Here is a 19,769-nt window from a genome sequence, read left to right as displayed (position 1 = left end):
TATGAATGGACATGGTGATAACATGTTGTCACACATCTATCTGCTGTGTACATGTATAACTGGTGAAACAATTGTCTACTTTTCACGGACAAATGCTTTGTTTAGCAACAATAATGCCATTTGATAAAATTTGCCATTTCTAATATTCGTATAAAGCCTCCACCTCTGGCATGAGGAAATTAGACAATGTTCTGTATGTTGTTGCCTTAGGAAGCCATAGGTTCGAATAGGTGTTTACATTGTGAATGACTAGGATTTTACTGTCACAGTGATGACTGCATTATGCATCCTATATGTTTAAGTATACATAGAATCATGCAATATTTTGTGACAAATAGACAGATGTCACCACTCTTTTAATCAAATTACAGGCACACATGTCTTGCAGCAACAAGATGATGTAATACTTTCAAATACACAAATATCTCATAATTGTAATAAGACTTCTTCTGAGGCATGTTCAATCTTCACAATATCATGTACCTTCTGTGGTCACAGAGGTAGGTGTTCAAAACCAGCAGTGACTGGTTACAAGCAGTGTGTGTCAGTATACTGCTATGTACGAATGACCACTATCATAATGTATACAATTACAGCAGGAGAGACCTCCCCATCCCTGTTACCTCAAACAACTGGTTTACAAAAAAATATATATGATGTAATGAATTCACATAAGTGGAGTCTCACAGTTCTGTTAAGGCTTCCACTGTGGCACATGTGATTAAGAAATACTTTGTTGGTCTGTGGACTTACATAGGCAACTGCTCAATTCTAGAAAAGAATGGCATTATGTGAGTGTACTGACATGAGACAACCACTGTTCCACAAAGTTATTTGTATCCATTTTCATGTTTGGGAAACAACTTTCAACATATTTGAGGATTTCATGACAGTGAGAAAGGTGTTCTGGGATTCTTGTGTTGAGAATGCTCCTGTGGCACATGCAGTTAGTACTGACTTGTTTTACTATATCTGCACAGCTAGGCTGTGGTTTGAATCTGAGACTGTGTATGTAAAAAACAATGTGGATGGAAAACACTGGGTTGTCTAAGCAACACTAATATTGGACTGTTCACAGTTGTGGGAACATTAACATAGGTACCTCCTTTTTATAACTTTGACAAACTATTATTGGATAAATTAACATTGAAGGCCCTTTCTTACTTCATACCTTGATTGCTGTTATTTGTGACAAGCTGAAGTACTATTTTCTGTGGCAGATACAGATGATACACAGCTCTGTAGAGTGTGTAGTACAGTTGGCAGGGGTTTGAATCTGTTAACATCTGTCTGTCTGGTAACTGTGTCAGACAGGAGTGTCTTAAGCAAAGACACTAGTTATGGCAGAGCCAGATGGCAACATTTGTACGTTATCACACTCCAAGTTAGGAGATCTATACACATTACAAGAGGCCCTTCAAGGGTGCTCTTCATGATGCAAGCAATATGCCTACTTCTGTGATATCAGTTGTTGATACCCATCTTTCTGCAATCTGCCCTGGCATATGTTCAAGTATGGCAAGATGCATATTCTGAGTATGTCAATGACTGCTCACATGTATTACTTAGTTTCCAAATAATAATGCTCTGTTTTGCATGTCTTCATATAAACATGTAGTAATTACTGTAATTATTTTGATCACACACTAGTGCTTTATAGGACATAAGGATTTCTATAACAGTTAATACTGTGTGTCATGCTGCAAAATCATCCGAAAGTGTGAGTGAGACTATATGATGACATTTTCTTGTGTGCTTGTGTTGTTTAGCTGTGGTTATGGTACTCAGTATTGAAATTCCTTGTGAGCATCTCCAGTATAATGATATAGTAGATGCATGCAATGCAGGAAAGGGAACTTTAATTATGCAATGTCAAGAGATCTTTCTTTTCATTTCCTGTTCTTGAACAGGACTTAACAGAATTATCCTCAATGTTATTGAGTTAGTGATCTACAAGTGAAGGGTAACAACATATGTCACAAGCAAGTGTACATGTGGTGTACATACAATATAAATGGACAAGGGATCATTTAGTGATACACGGTAATGCTTCACTTGGGTGTGTTCCATGCTACTGTACTATCATACAGTTAATATTGTTCTTCACAAGAAGAGCTTCAGGGATATATATATATATATATATATATATATATATATATATATATATATATATATATATATATATATATATATATATATATATACACACACACACACACACACACACACACACATATATATATATATATATATATATATATATATATATATATATATATCAGTCACAATGTACTGCATTCAAATCTGTATTTTAATACAGTCATTCAAGTCAGCATGTATGGTGTGGCACTTACACCAGGAAGGATACAAGTCATATCACTGCTTACATTAACAGAAATGCATTATAGTCACAAATAATTTTGAAAGCCTTTTTCATGACATAAGCAGTGCAAAACTGCATTTGAACAAACCTAGATTTTTTTTCTGTGAATGCAGTTTTTCAGCCCATCTCAACTCATGCACTCAGTCTCTTCCCACACCCCTTACTATAATCAAAGTTGAAGGTGATATACATAAGGGAGAAGAGAATTTTCCCTATGCAGTGCAACCTAATTTCTCACACCATTGCAGTTTTTCACAAAGCTGTCTATCAGACAAGTGTCTAACTCCCATTCTGCATTCAATGAGTCATATATCTGAAGAAGGTATGGAGTTTCTTAAAATATCATGCAATTTCATTTAGTTTCCATATATTCTTGTTTTCAAAAGGGTATCAAAACATGAGTGAGTAAAGCTTTCATAGATAAAATATATTATATATTTTTGTTTTAAACAAGACTCATTTTATTAACAATTTTCAACAAAGCAAAAAAGCAAACACATCAATTACAGGTGAAAAACAAAACTCCTCCAAAACACGAACACCAGCTAGGTAAAACAAAAAAGGCTACTGGAAACCGTAAAACGCCACAGAAGGTATTTAATGTTGTAAAGCAATTTTCATCCACCTTACACAATCAGTAGACTTCCTCAGACAAAATGCAATAACATAAAGTGAATCCTGTTACTCTCTTTTAAAACAAATTGCACAGGCAATTAGCCAATCAAGCTTCAGTGAATCAAAAGCCTAATGAACACAAGCTGCTGGTCGAACAAACACTTAAAATTCCATAACACTAAACAATTCATAAAGTAAATATAAATAAAAAACATATAACAGTGACTAGAAAATGCTTCACAAAATGACATCTTAATAAAAACGACAATAATTGCCTTACTGCATCAAACTTCTTAACTTTAAAATACAAGCCAATGAGGTTGTCTCATTCAAACCAGGGGGGTTGTATGAGTTCAACCTCAATTGCCACATTAACTCATGTTTCTCTAACAAGAGTTGATGGGGACCCCCTTTTAACTCAACTGTAACTTGATCAATAACCCTAAACAAAAAACTATGGGTAGGGTTCTCATCACAATGTTTGGCCAAAGCATTAACATTGTTTTTCCTGCTAATGTTGTAAATGTGTTCATAAATTCGTTGTTTAAGTTTCCTGTCAGTCTTCCCCACGTAAAACGCCGGGCACACTTGACAAAATGCCAAGTAGACGACAGACTTAAAATCACAGTTGAACCTTCCTCTGATTTTAAAACCACAGCCATCAACATTGAAATTTGCTCCTGCTGAAATGAATTTACAGTAATTACATGACTTGCATTTAAACTTGCCATTTATCCTATGTGTGTTACTGTACTCAGCTTTCATAATATTCTTAAGGTTCCTACCCTTCTTAAAAATCAAAATAGGTTAATCCCCCAACTTCTCAATTAATCCATGCTCTGTATGTAAGATGTTCAAATTACTATACAGTATATCTCTCAACTTACCAGCCTAAACTAAATGTTGTGGTAAAACTTCTCATAAGCTCCTTACCACGACTGTCCATACTTGTCGGGGAGTGATCTTCCACATTCCTCTGTTCGACACCCATGTCTAAGGGTAGTACCCCATCGTGATTCGAGGTACTGAAGCTGGGTCTATGCCCACCAAAAAGGATGTGTTTATACACTCCTATTCTCCTTTTTTCTTTGACTTCATTTATCAAATCCAGTACTAAACCCAATGGGTAACCGCAACTAATGAACATATCTTTCAACATTTCACATTCATCAACAAAACTAACCTCATCAGTTGTCATTCTGGCTGCTCTAACCAGCTGACCCTTCAACACAGATCTTTTTTGATGTAAGGGATGACAACAGGTGAAGTGTAACATTGTGTTAGAATAAGTAGCCTTACGATGGATACGGGCTACATAACGTTTGTCAATAATGTCTTTTCTTAGGTCTACATCTAAGTATGTGATCGCAATCTCATGGTAAACATAAGTAAATTTAAAAAAAGATGTACTACAATTTAAATAATCAATAAATCCATGTGCTTCTTCTTCCGAGCCCTTAAACATAATAAAGGCATCGTCAAGGAACCTGGTGTAAAACTTAACTTTTTCCATAACACCGGTATTGTTCATAATAGTGTGGTGTCCCATTCAGCCATCACTAAGTTGGCATAGCTCCCTCCACATGGAGAACCCATAGCCACCCCTACAACTTGTTTGTAAATATTGTTGTTAAACATCACATAATTGTTGTTCAAGATAATATCCATCAATTCTTAAAGCAACCTTACTTCCTTTCCATTGGCATCATAGTACAACAACCTATCTACCACCCAGGTGATACCAACCTCACGTGGGATCGAAAAATAAAGATCTACAACATCTACAGTAATTAAATTAATGTCTTCTTGGTAACCAAAGTTCTCAATTGCAGCCAAAAAGGCTCAAGAGTCTTTACATATTTGTGATTCTTTGGCTACATATTTCTTCAAGATACAGTCAACAAATTTTGCACATGCGTATGTAATAGAGGTTCTAGTATTAACCAATACTCTCATTGGGGGGTCCTGAAGATTTTTATGTAATTTTGGTAACCCAAAAATAGACAAATAATTAAAACTATCTAAATCTATCAAACCTTCAATAAAGAAATCATTGATGAAGGAATTAATCCTTCTATATGCCCCATTCAACTCATTTATGCTTGATATTTCATAAGGTCCACTATTAAGAACCAAGTCCATCCTAGAAACATAGTCAGAACTGTCCATTATCACCAATCTTATTAAGTTTCACAACATGGATCGGTAAAGACTTTAATGAGTTCAAAACTCCGATTTCATTTAAGGACAAGTTACAAGCTGTCTGACTTTTACGACTTTCGTGTAGATTCCGTAGATCAAATTCACACATGTGTTCAAACAAGCTTATAATAGGATACATGGGTGGGTTAAAAGTACTTTGTGCCTTTAATTGGTTATTCAATTGACTATTACCACCAAAAAGTAGGGCCAAGTTCAGTTTCCGTGTATATAATTTCAGGTCGACTAAGGTCTCTGCCAATTTAAAGTGCTCTGATGATACAAAGGCAAAACCTCTGCTGAAAATGTCACAATGTTCTGGTCCCATGTCAAGCTCAGAAAAATTGTAAACCTTAAAGTCACCAGATGCATTGGCCATAATGGTGGGTCATACATCTACCTGTTAGAGTTGTTCATGTCCTTCCTGGCCCCCTTCCCCCTCGTATTGTACTTCCACTGGTGGTTCTGACCACTATTGGAAAAATTTTGTTCAAGACCCACATTCTCATGATGGTACATACTGTTCCTTCCATTATCTTGTTGCTCCCCCCTTAGTCAATGATTTTCCATGTCACCCCTTTGGTTATTCTGCAGTGATACCCTCCGGGTTCCTACCAACTCAGTTCCCTCATTACTGCTGCTAGTGTTATCAACAGCAGATGCTGCTTGTGGGCCTAAAAAACTTCTCCCTTGTGAAGGTGGTGGAATAGAGAAAGCAACACCATTTTATAGTCATTAATATCCCTCCTGAGTTTTTTCATTTTTGTTTCACTGATTTTCATCAGTTGATTTTCATCTGAATTTCATAGAGATATGTGAGTTAATGTGGCAATTGAGGTTGAACTCATACAACCCCCCCCCCCCCCGGTTTGAATGAGACCAAATTTTTGGCTTGTATTTTAAAGTTAAGAAGTTTGATGTGGTAAGGCAAATAATTGTCATTTTTATTAAGATGTCATTTTGTGAAGCATTTTCTAGTCACTGTTATATGTTTTCTAGTTATATTTACTTTATGAATTGTTTAGTGTTATGGAATTTTAAGTGTTTGTTCGACCAGCAGCTTGTGTTCATTAGGCTTTTGATTTACTGAAGCTTGATTGGCTAATTGCCTGTGCAATTTGTTTTAAAAGAGAGTAACAGGATTCACTTTATGTCATTGCAATTTGTCTGAGGAAGTCTACTGATTGTGTAAAGTGGATGAAAAGTGCTTTACAGGTGAAAAACAGTTTTAAAATTCAGGCTTAGTATGACAATATAAAATTTATTATTTCACTTCCATTTTACCTATTATATCATAAACAGTTTAACAATTATAATGTTCTAAATATCTGCATGTGGGCAAGAAAAATACATCATCTTGAAAACAGAAACCACCTTGCTTCACATTTCATGCACATATTAGATACTACAAGCAAAATATTGTACAATATGATCCACTGACCCATTATATCTCTCTATGAGACTCATTAGTTTCAGTTAATTTGTCCTACTCCTCCCATAAAACACAGGGTAGCTTTTTTAGTGGGAAACCATGATCTATTTTTGTGTTAATTTAACTGATTCCAAATAATAACTGTTTTTCAATAAAAGATAAAAAAAATTGCATTGTCAGAAAGGCAGCCATCTTAATAATGATGTTCTTTTCTAACAATGTTATTAACTCCAGTAACATTTTCTTGTGTTTATAACAAATACCATACAGCCAGGGAAACCCAAGATAAATAAAATCTAAGTAAGTTGTGCTTTATTAGGCCACAGTTCTTTGAAGAACATTTGGAACTGCATTCTATATAGTGCAGTTTATCACAGTTTGAGAAAACATGTTCTCAGCTCTGTCTCATCTCTAAATCATACTTTCAAGAGTTGCTCAAAATTGGGGTATATGTATTGCAACCTATTATAAGTATACTAGTACTTACATAGGCAGTTCCAACCTGGAAGTCAAGTAAATCTCTTTCCACTGTATTTTGATAAATCCCACATTTAAGTTTATGCCAATGCCCTTCATAATTTGACTTTTTTAAAATGTTCTTAACATATTTACATTATTTACAAAGTAAGTAAAGAAAAGGAACACTGAACATAACCTTCAGAATTAAAGCAACAATAGTACAATCTTATTAATTTTTCATTACAGCTTCACTGCAGATCATCTTTACATTTTGATAATGACTCAAATGTGTTCCAATAATTCAATTTCAAAGATTTTTCACATTTCTCAATTTTAGTATATCTTTTTTTTTTTACAAAAAACAGTGGTTGAATTAAGAAAATTATCAATTGGATGTTCAATATTTGAGTTCTGTTTTTAAGTTATATCTTTTCTTACAGCTTCAAGTAAAGCCCCAAACATGTTGACTTGATTACAATGTATAACTGAATGAATACGTACATTTATCTGAATTACTGATCTTGTAAGCATGTAATTATCAGTCCATAAGGTTTCAATGAATTCTTTTATATCATTCCAAAAACAGTAAGTTTTTCACACTCAAAGAAAATATGACTTCAGTCAGTTAGTACTTTATTACACCTCCAACAAATAGAAGTTATTATTCCTTTGAATTCTGACAACTTAACAGGCGGTTTAAATACTGTGAATATAGTTACACAAAGATTTTCCAATGTATGATTATAGATGTTTGAATAATAGACTTTAATGTTAAATATTTATTTTTTTTCTACTAAAGGTTCATTAACATTTTAAAAATCTATAAAGTTCTAATACATTTCATCTAAATCATTTTATTGTTTACTAAAATCTTATAAAATGTAGATAAACTACCTTTATAGAAAGATTCTCCAAGAATGATAGATATGAAATATTCATATAAATTAAAATTCTGGGTATGTATATTTTTTGCTTTTTAGTAAATTTACATAAGCTTTAAGCTTATCTATAAACATCTGAGTTTTTAGTTTTAAAGATGCTTCTAGATTATTTTTTCAAATAGTCATCGGAGGTTAAAGAGGATATATCATTATCAATACAATCAAACTTATAATAACTTAATAATCAAACAATGTGAAATTATTATTTTCATATAGAAACATATCATAGTATGAACTATTGTCATTAATCCCCACTGTTGAAGCTGTAGGAATTATTAAAAATGTCAATTCTTTAAGTAATGGAGATTTGGATATAACTTTTAAATATTTTATTACTGATGTTAAATCAAAGAAGTCCAATTTTACCATTAATTTATCTTCTAAATAGCATTTTAAAATCTAAAATAAAAATATCATTAACTATTTTCAATTTATATGAATCTTTTAATTTAAATGAATTCAATACAATTTGTTCATAAAGGTCTTTCCAATGACCATTATAGCTTGAATCTAGTCACTAAACAATTACACTAAACATAGCTGCAAAAGCATAAATTCTATTTTTGGAAAATTCATTCCTCCATATTTCCAAACTCTTAAGTGATTTTTTTTTCAATTTTTATATGTTTTTTTTTCAGGCAAGATAGATGTTTATTGTAACACATATAGTATTTTAGGTAAATTATCATCTTAATATGCATTAACCTTTCTTCAAAAGTAAAGAAAAACGCATTCCATTGTTCTATAAGAGAATTAATTTCATTAACAACTTTGGATAAATTCATATTTATGCTTTGATTAATGTCTAAGTCAATTTCTATTCCTTAATAATTAATATTTTGTTTTCCCTAATTATAATCATATTTGTCTTTTAAATGATGTTTTACTCCGTGGTTTATTAAATAACTTCAAATTTGCTCTCAGTAAATTTCATAGATGAAACATATTTAAATAATTCAATTTTTATTCAGTTAATCAAAAGATATGTTAATCTTTCCAAATGTCAATAATATGTCATCAGAAAAAAGATATTTGGATTGAGAATCCTTATTAATTTCAAATTCTTGTGTTCTCTTATTATCTCTGATACTATTTGCAAATGATTCAATTATCAAAGCAAATAACAAAGGTGATAATGAACATTCTTTCCTAATCAATTTATGCAACTTAAATGAGCTGGATATAAAACTTCCAATTTTAATAAATACATAGGAATTTGCATATAAGTTTTTTTTTATCAGTTCTACAAATTTATTTGGAAATCTAAAAACAATTAATATTTTCGACAGAAAATTCTAATCAATTGAGTCAAAGGCTTTTTCAATGCCAAGTCCAATTAGAGATATTTTTCTTTTAGCTATATCCAATAATGTGATTACCCTTTTTATATTATTGTATGTTAATTTATTTATAATGACATCTGTTTGCTCTTTATTTATAATTTCATCTATTATCTAGCTTAATCATAATAACAAGATTGTGTTGAAAAACTTATAAACAACATTTAACAAACAAACTGGTCTATAAGATAATACCAATTTCTTCTCTTTCCCTTGTTTAAGAATTTGTAATATTAAGGTATAGTTCCAAGATGGAGGAGTTGTTTTTATACTGTAAACTGAATTAAAGGTTGCACTTAATAAAGTGAAATTTTTTTTGGAAATAATGTATATATTTCTGCAAATATACTATCCATACCTGGGGCTTTCCCTTTTTACTGAATTTGATAACATCTTTAAATTCCGTTATAGTAAGGAGTTTATCATTTTAATATGATCTTCATTTAGCTTACTAGCAATGTTTCTCCAAGTATTTATCAATTGCTTTATTTTCAATTATGATACTATTCTTTTTATTCAAATAGTTATGATGGCCTTTAAAGATTGATCACAATTCTTCTATATCTGATGAATACTTTTTTGTTGCAGCACTTAAATTATTATTAATTTGTGCCTTTTATTCATTAGTTTACTTCTTCTTTGATAGATAAAGTTTCTTTGGAGACACTCAATAATTATGTAAATTAATTTTTTCTAAAACAATTTAAGTTTTATGACTTAGTATTTCTTGATATCTTTTATTGATATATTTTAGTTAAACCCTTTATTATTTCTGAATTATTAATTGTTAAAATGTATCTAATCTAGCATATTGTAATTTTTCCTGTATTTCAAGAATCTCTTTTAATTTTTTTTACATATCCATTTCATTTCCTGAATATCGATTTTTAATATCTCCCATAAAATAATATTGTTAACCATTCCATTATCATTTAAAGAAATATTTCAATGTGTTCTATAAGATGAGTTTTTTAAATCTTTTAACTTTGCTATATATATATATATATATATATATATATATATATATATATATATATATATATATACTGATATTTTATGTACTAGTTGAAATTTTCTATAGTTGAAGTTTATATTCATACATAAAGAATTATGATTTGTTAATGGACAAGGGATAATTTTAAAGGTTTCAACTTTACTCACTATAGCTATTGAAATATATTTTGTCAATACATGTTTGTGCAGCATGAGCATATGAGTAATAACAGTAACAAGTAAAAACGAGAGAGATTTGTTCTCTAAAATGTATTAAATATTTGAAATTATTGTTATGAATCCATTTATTTAATAGTTTAGCACTAGCAGATGATTTGATATTTTTACAAATGAGAAAATAAATGCAGAGAGGACCAGGACACAATCCAATGCAAGCACGAAAATAAACAACATATGTCCACAGTGGGCTGAGTGGATTTATTAAAATTGGTGAGCACTTTTGCTGAAACTCTGCTTCTTCAGACCATAAATAAAAACTGACATAACATTCAAACATTTATATAAAAGCATAACCAATGAAGAACTAAAAACAGATCATGTGACATCAACCTACTAATAAATTTAATGATGTAAGCATCTCTTTTTTTAAGGCAGGTTTTAAAGAAACAAAATTATTCAGGCCCAGACTAACATTAGCCCTAATTTCTAAGATCCAACATAATTCAGTATATTCTGTTTCATTACATATGTCCCCTTCATATATACCACAATTTATAATGCCTAAAACAAAAATCTTAAAGGAATGTACCTCACCACTATCTAAGATATGTTTTGCAAGGGCATTATTTAATTTCTTTTTCTTAATATCATTACTGTGTTCTAATAGCCTTTCCTTAAGAGTTTGGTTGGTTTTGCCAACATAAAATCCCTCACATTCTACATACTTAGCTAAATAAACTATATTCTTAGTAGTGCAAAAATCAGAATCAATAATCTTAGTCACCCTAGGGTGATGAATAGAGGTCACACTCCACATCATCTTAGAGGCACTACATGATCAACATGGATACATACCCTTGCATTCAGAGTGCATTACAGCAGTGGGTGACTGTCATCTGTAACACAAATGTTGCTTAAGCATTTTGTTATTCTTAAAAGCAAATTTAGGTGTGGATCCTAAAACTGTGCTCAATTCTGGATCCATCATAAGAATAGGCCATTTTTTCTTTATAATATTACATGTCACATCTACATTGCTAGATAATGTAAGAGTGACCCAGTGTGAGACATTAGTTACATTGGTCACTTCAGGCCAGCATGGCTCATCAGAAGTATCTGAAAAATAAGGGCTAACTAAAGTACTTCTGTTGCTCCATACTTCTAATATAGCCCACTCAATCTCATCCTTTTTATAACCTCTGTCAATAAAATCTAGTTTTAAATCATCAATCACTGTCTCTAAAGATGTCTCATCAGTATGAAGTCACATAATCCTTAGAATCTGATTTCTTAACATATTATTAGGGACATGCTTTGGATGCATACTCATTTTGTGCAGAAAATTATTTTTCTTACATGGTTTCTTATAAAATCTCATAGAAAGCTTCCCTGACATATCCTTATGAACAGTCACATCCAAAAAATCAATCCTAGTATCAGAGAATTGCATATTGAATTTTAAATAGGTTGTAGTACTATGCAGAAATGCCACAAACTCTAACAGATTTTCATATGCTCCTCTCCACCTGAGAAAAACATCATCAACAAAACATTTATAAAATAATACATGTGATTCAAAGTATAAATCACTGAAGATCAATTGTTGTTCACATTGTGGCAGAACAATGTTGGCGTATAAATTAGCACATGCTGTGTCCATCGCTACACCAACTTTCTGACCCATAAATAAACACATTATTTCTAAGATCAATTCAAGTAAAGTGCAAATCAAACTAACGTTAAAATTAGAACAAACATTGTTAGTAGTTAAAAAAGATCTACCATTCTCAATACCTTCATCATTCGGGATCACAGTAAACAAAGAATTCATACTCAGGGTCACAAACAATAAATCATCAGTAAAAACAATATTTTTGGACCATGCATAAAGGTCATTCAAAAATTGTTTTGTATCTCTCAATACAGTGTCTACAGTTGTTAAAACTGGTCTCAACTGTTTTTCAATATATACAGAGAGTGGCTCAGTGAGCCACCCTCTACCAGAGGGTGTATATTATGTTACTGAACTTTCAAAAGTTTGAACATCATATGGTCAAAGCCATATGATCGAACTTTTAAAAGTTCAAAAAGCTAAAAAATAAATAAACAACAGAAAAAACCTACCTCACCATGCACCCCCCACTCTTTAAATATACCAACTCCGAGATCTCACTACAGTGCAGGAAAGTGAAATCTTCCCATTCCGCACTGTATGGAAATCTCCATTGAAATATTTGAATTTTTAAAAGTTTAATCATATGGTGTCGACCATATGACGTTCGAACTTTTAAAAGTTTGGTAATGTAATATACACCCCTACCAGACACTATGGGATGAAGGGAGGATCAGTGATGTTTTTATGTATCTTTGGTAAACCGTATATTACAGGCATTCTAGGGTGCTTCACTGTAAAATAGTTATACAGGCCATAATCAATCAAATTAGTTATTAATAAATCACACGAGTAAAAGTTCACTCTGTTTATAAGACCTGTAACTTAAAATTTATAGAGTCGAACATAAACATCACTACTGTTTAACATACTTAACATCTTGTCATGATACATTTGTTTATCCACCCACCTCCCTTACTGGCTGGACATATCTCAAGATGTGGGGCGTTAATTAGTTGGTTAAGGGATTCATGTTCCTTACAATTCAAATTATAAAAGTTATTATGCTGATTTCCATGCAAAGACTTTCTCAAATTGTCCTCAAATAAATTAATAAATGCTTCTAGAGCAGGTTTAAACTCTGGAGAAAAAAACACTTTTTTAAAAACAATTCAAACATGAAGTCATATTGGAAAACAACAAATCTAACAGAGTATGTCTAGCAAAAAGTGTCAGATCTAACAAAATGTCAGTTAGGTCACCCTTGACTGCTGGTACAAAAGATAACCCTTTCTCTAATACACAATTCTGTTCTTCAGTTAGAGTAAACAATGAAAATTAAATACTAATTCACCTGTCTGTGACTTTTTATAGTGCGTCTGTCTTTTTTATCTTAAATGCAACAATAATATTACCTTTCCAAAGGCCTTGCACAATTTCCAAATAGTTTCTCACGGCTTCTTAAAACTAAACCTGGGCTGCAAAAACATTTATATATAGGCTTTTTCTTTCATTATAAAGAATAATGACCATTGAACACATTCCTTTGGGATCTTTGTATTTGTTAGTAATTTTTGGCATCAACAAATCTTTTCTCCCTAGGATAGCAGTGCCTCTTCTTTTTATTGAAAGAGGATGAAACTAAAACCTCATAGTTAGAATCATTCAATAACTGTATATTATCTTCTAATAAATGTGTTCCTTGAAGGTATACAATATCACCTTTATTGACATTCAAATATTTCATTAGTGATTTTCTTTTATTGACACTATTTAGTCCATTTACATTAATAGATATTAGTTTTAAAGAAAACATGTTCTACTACTATTTCATTATTGGAAATATATTTATGCACTGAAGGTGTTGTTCATAGTCGATTACTATTGTTACTAATAGTTTTATATTACTGTATATGCCTATATCATGAATTATAAGTATTGAGAAGTCTCTTCTTTCTTTTTCAATAGAAAAATCATATAAAATTAAATTCAAAACTATTAATTCAAGTAATTTAATAGCAAATAACTATAACTCATTTACAACCCTGCCAGTTATGGGTACTAATGTTCCCAATCTAACATATTAGACACATTGTCCAAACAAACACATTTCTGATCCCATTTCAAAAAATTGCTATTGTAACTTATATATACAATTAAATTACTTATAATTGATTATAATTAAAGAGACTATCCATTTGAGAATAACATTAATAATAAAGACATTAATAAGAGCTAAAGATATCTGTATTAATGAGAAATGAGTTTTAATTAATATTAAATGTTACATAGTTCCATATGTGTTCTTATGAGAACTAAAGAATAAAAATTAAAAAATTAAAAAAAAAACCTTGTGCTGTCATTTAACTATTGTTAATTTTGTTTATTTACTACTGTATTGTTTTGTTTGTGTTTTACTACTGAAATGACTAGTTTTATTTCTATTGTTTGCTATACCTGTATACTACTGTAGTGTTTTTTTTATTGTACTATCTGGAGCTTTTCTCCTTGGGTCTCCACTGAAAATGGGACAAAATCCCAGTTGGACTAACCCGGTCAACAAATGTCAATAAATAAATAAATTAGAAACTAGCAGTGATATAATTATAAAGACTTTGAAATTATGTCAGAATAGACCATGCTATAAAACAAACAAATCATCCCAAACTGTAAATTCTTTCTTCATTGTAACTATTTGAACTTATACAAGTTTTATGTTTATAACATATCATTTGCTACCTGACCTTATGTAAAGTATTTGTCCCATTGATTGATTCACTATTTTATTCTGTAATGCACTTTTATCTTATCAATGTATAATGGTGATAAATATACTGAATACATATATCATCATTATTATAAATTATTATAATTAATCACATCATTATTTTAAATAAGTATTCACATCTCCTACAACATATCCAGTAGTTAAATACATTTGACTATTCTTCATGATTTATATTTAAATAAGAAATAAATATCTTACAGACTTAAATATAGACAACTTATATATTAGCATTGAACTTTAAATAAGTCTTACCTCAGTGTTATAAAATACAGTGACTTAAAAAGTATATAGAACGTTTCTCAGCACTTGAGTAGAGAAACTACTTAGACAAGGGTATTACATCACAATAAATACAATATTCAGCATGATGAAAACATATTGTACAGAAATCACATTACATTATCCAAATTGCAAATACAGTCAAAGGTAAATTCAAAGTAGATCATTTTGCTAATGAGTTGTAGGATATATTATGTTATTTCACAACTGCAATTAATATTTTCAGATTGCTAGTTTGTTTACAATTACATGTTTGTGCATGCATTACCACCACACAAACACTATCATAAGGTAAGTACATTTAACTGAACAAATTTGTGTAGAATGAAAACAAAAGATCAGGTATCTCCTTGTTAATATATCTAAATAACTCAGAAAGCAACCTGTTTGGTTTGAAAATGCTCTCATTAAGGGGGAATTCTACAACATCTATAACTTCTAGGATCTTTAAAATCCAGGTATGATTATTAAGTAACTTCATAATATCAATTTTTGTCTTGTGAATATATACCTGTGCACTTAATTCATTATAGCTGAGAAATGTCCCAATGTTTTGAGAATGCAGATATGTGTAATAATTTCCTCCAAGAAATAAAAAGTTAATACCCTATAATATATAATACATTACATACATAAATATATATATAAATAAATATATATACATATATATATATATATATATATATATATATATATATATATATATACACACACACACACACACACACACATATAAATATTTAATTATGTAGTAATATAATATATAACTTATATAATATAATATATGAGAATACAGGTAGGTGTAATATTTTTCTGCAAGAAATAATATTCAATACCCTATAATATATAACATATAATATATAATATATAATAATATAATATATAATTTTATATATATATATATATATATATATATATATATATATATATTCAGTATATGGTTAACACTGAAAACCTTGAAACTGCATCGGTCAACCGGCATGTGGTCGACTTGCAGTTTTCAAGTCGGCAGAATGTTGAACCCAAATGAATCAACTACTCTACAGGGAACGGGTAGTGTAAGTCAAGCATTTGGGTTCGAGATTGTGCAGGAGGATCACAGTTCAGTGTAGAACTGGGAATTAGCCCATTTCCTCACTGTAGTGTGATATCAGAGTTGGTATATTTAATGTGCAGAGGGTATGAGGGGCGCAGTCCCACCCCACATGGGAAGTGTATCCCCCTACAAAAAAGTAGAATTAACGTACCATTGGCTGTACAGTTTAACAGTACATTAATGTGCACAGCAGGTGAGTGACACCACCTCCTACTATGTTGAATACATTGAGCCATGGTTGTCGATGTATTCATTTTCGCTTTGGTTTACTTTTTGGCATTCTGAATTCCACATTTCGGGTTGACATTCTAAACAGTCGACCAAAGCAGATTCAAAATGCCAGGTAGTAAATATATATATATAGATATATATATATATATATATATATATATATATATATATAAATGTGTATATATATATATATATATATATATATATATTATATATATATATATATATATATATATGCTATATATATATATATATATATATATATATATATATATATATATCTAGAGAGAGATAGAGAGTTAATTACTATACAACCACTGAATAACATACCCTCACTCTTAAATTATAGCTACTAAAATTGTCATATTTCACATTTAAAGTTTTAGAACTTATTAGAAACCATCCCCTTAATCTAACATCTCTCATATAGTATATCTAATCATATTATAAATGTTAAAAAACCGATGCAATATATTTCTTGTATTCCTCTGTGCAGCAGAAATACACTAACATCTCTAACAAGGAGGTAAGTAAACAAACTGTACATGCTTTATGTTTAACTTGTCAATCTACACACTTTTTTGATACCTATTAGATTAGATATTTACCAGGTATTCAGTCCAGAGATCATAATAGGTAGCTCAGCCTTTTAACTGCAGCAGAGCACTGTCCATTTGCAATTCACTCAGTCACACAGCAGGCAAATGGAGGTCGAGAAAACCAAACATGCATTAAGAATCTTATTTCATAATTTTCTGCACTAGCTGGCAAATTTCAGAATATATTTTATATTAACCTTGTAAACCCTCTGAACAAAAAAGTGCCCCATGCAGGATTAACATTTGGTTAAGTGATACAGTTTGCAAATGAAAATTGGGAGATCCAGATGCAGCTTTAACCCCTGAGCCAAACTGCAAAGGTTATACAAATACCACACATCACTTTCAACCATAAAGTTACAAGTAAAGTTTACCAAAAGCAAAGATTTTTCAAAATAATATTCTTCAAACAAGGTTAAGTTAGACGTATGCTAAGAAAAAATTAAAATGCAACAGATATGAACAGCATTTTTTACTATAAAAGACAATAGTTTGACTGGGATTAGTCTACTTTGCCTACAAGGCTTGCATACTAAAGAACAAACTGAAGAAACAGGAAACTGGCATCCAATTGTGGTAAAATTATATTGATAATTTAAACTAATGAATAGCCTTGCCATAAATCCATATTGCCCAGCTACTGTTAATGCTTTAACTATTGTTGACTGATCCCACATTTTTACATTTCTAGTTAAGTAGCTTTCTTAGAACTTTACTATTTCTAATTACATATATGCAGACTTCTAAGTATGTACAGATGACTCATCAACTGAATAAACAGTGATCAGATCTCCTGCAGTATTTGTGCTTCCACATCACTAGCATTCAAAACCATGAAACAGATGCCCAAATAATGACACTATTGTACTTAAATCCAAGAGCCAGTACATGCAATCCATTCCGAACATTACATCCATACCACACTGGAAGAGGGCGTACAAACACACACACAGGCATGGCAAAAATTCGTAAAGGCAAAACAATTATTGACAATTAAAATATTCAATAATCCCATCCCTCTGTATAAGTGTCATCTCACCTGTGCACAAATCACCATTTAGATATACCACACACAAACCTATCCAAATTCATGATCTTTCTCATTCATATGCATCCATATCACACATTTGTTGGACACAATCTCCTGAGATAACTTTGCAGAGAAAGCAAACCTCCCCATTCTAAATAAAAGATAGTGAAAACATCAACAAGGAACTGCAACCTCCCTTATCAATAAAATAAAAGTTACACAATTCTAAACTTAAAGGAAAACAACATATGAAAATGAAGCAGGACCTGCTACCAGGTGATCAGACCCTTAATGTACCTACATTCATTTCCATTATTTTACTTCTCGTATAACTTCTTGTAGTGGGGAAAGAGTACTGTATTATTTATATCATGTTAAACCTCCCCTTCCATTCATGTTTGTATTAACTATATCCATTACAACAGTTAGCCTTGTCTAGACATACTAGAAAAGCTGAATTCTTAGATATATATATATATATATAAAACTCCATTTTGTATATGTATTATTCCTCTCCCTCTTTCCTTCCTCTGAAGGATAATATCATTATACAAGGACAGAGAACTCGCTCTTCAACTAGACTGACTCATGGCAAAAACTGGGAATATACCACAAGGAAAAAGCACAAAGAGAAAAAACAACTCCCAATGCAAGTAACAATTTAAGTTCAATTCTGGCATTGCTAAAGTCCTGAGTCTGCTCATTCCATCTCTTCAGGACCAGGAATGATGTTGTTTCTTTTCACAAGGTCTGAGGCTTCTACTAAGGTAATAAAGATTTTTGGACCTTTGGGAAGGTGTACTTTTAGATGCCTTTCTTCAAGTTTTTAATAAGTGGCAGACAAGCTTTCCTTTCACTAATGACAGTTGTAGAGAGGTCATTACCAAAATGAGTAATGTTTTCTCCAGTTTTAAAAGGAGGACTGAACCAGCCTTCGTTTCATATTTAATCTTTTTCCATACTTGACACAAATTTCACTATTATGGAATGAGGTGGAGCTTTAGCTCTTTTTGACTGTGCAGGACCTGCCTTTTGTCAACTGGTGCCCTAGGTAAAAGGTCTCCACAGTGCCCCCTGACACCACCCGGTGCCCCCATTCTGGTCTACCTACACCATCCAGATTACTGGAAAAGTGCTCCTGCTACAGCGGCGCCCTAGAGGCTGCCTAGTTGGCCTATGCCTAAGACCAGCTATGTGACTGTGATACAAAGGATCTAAGAGTTCTCTCTCTCTATCCAGAAAGATAGAGCTTCAGGTAAGTTTAAAGATTTGTATAGCTATGTAGAGAAAAATGTAATCATGTCCTCAGCTTCATATTTCTCAGGTATTCCATATATTCTTATAGTGTTTCTTACAAGTCAATTTTCCGTGTCATCTTATTTGAGCGCTTTGCTGTTTTATAAGGCTATTTAGGTTGTCAATCTTATTATTGCTTTCTTCTTTAAAAGTGTCTATTTTCAAACCCAGCTTACCTATTCTAGTCAGAACGTCTTGTATACTGTATATTGGGGACTGAATCCATTTTAACAGAGGATTCCCAGTTGTTGTTGTTCTCTGGAAGACATGACTCATTTTATAGTCTCTTATTTGAG

The sequence above is a fragment of the Protopterus annectens genome, chromosome 8.part0 (assembly GCF_019279795.1).
Source record: "Protopterus annectens isolate FY-2018-M chromosome 8.part0, PAN1.0, whole genome shotgun sequence".
Lineage (NCBI taxonomy): Eukaryota > Metazoa > Chordata > Ceratodontiformes > Protopteridae > Protopterus > Protopterus annectens.
The sequence above is the reverse complement of the archived record's forward strand: the minus strand, read 5'-3'. Positions refer to the sequence as shown.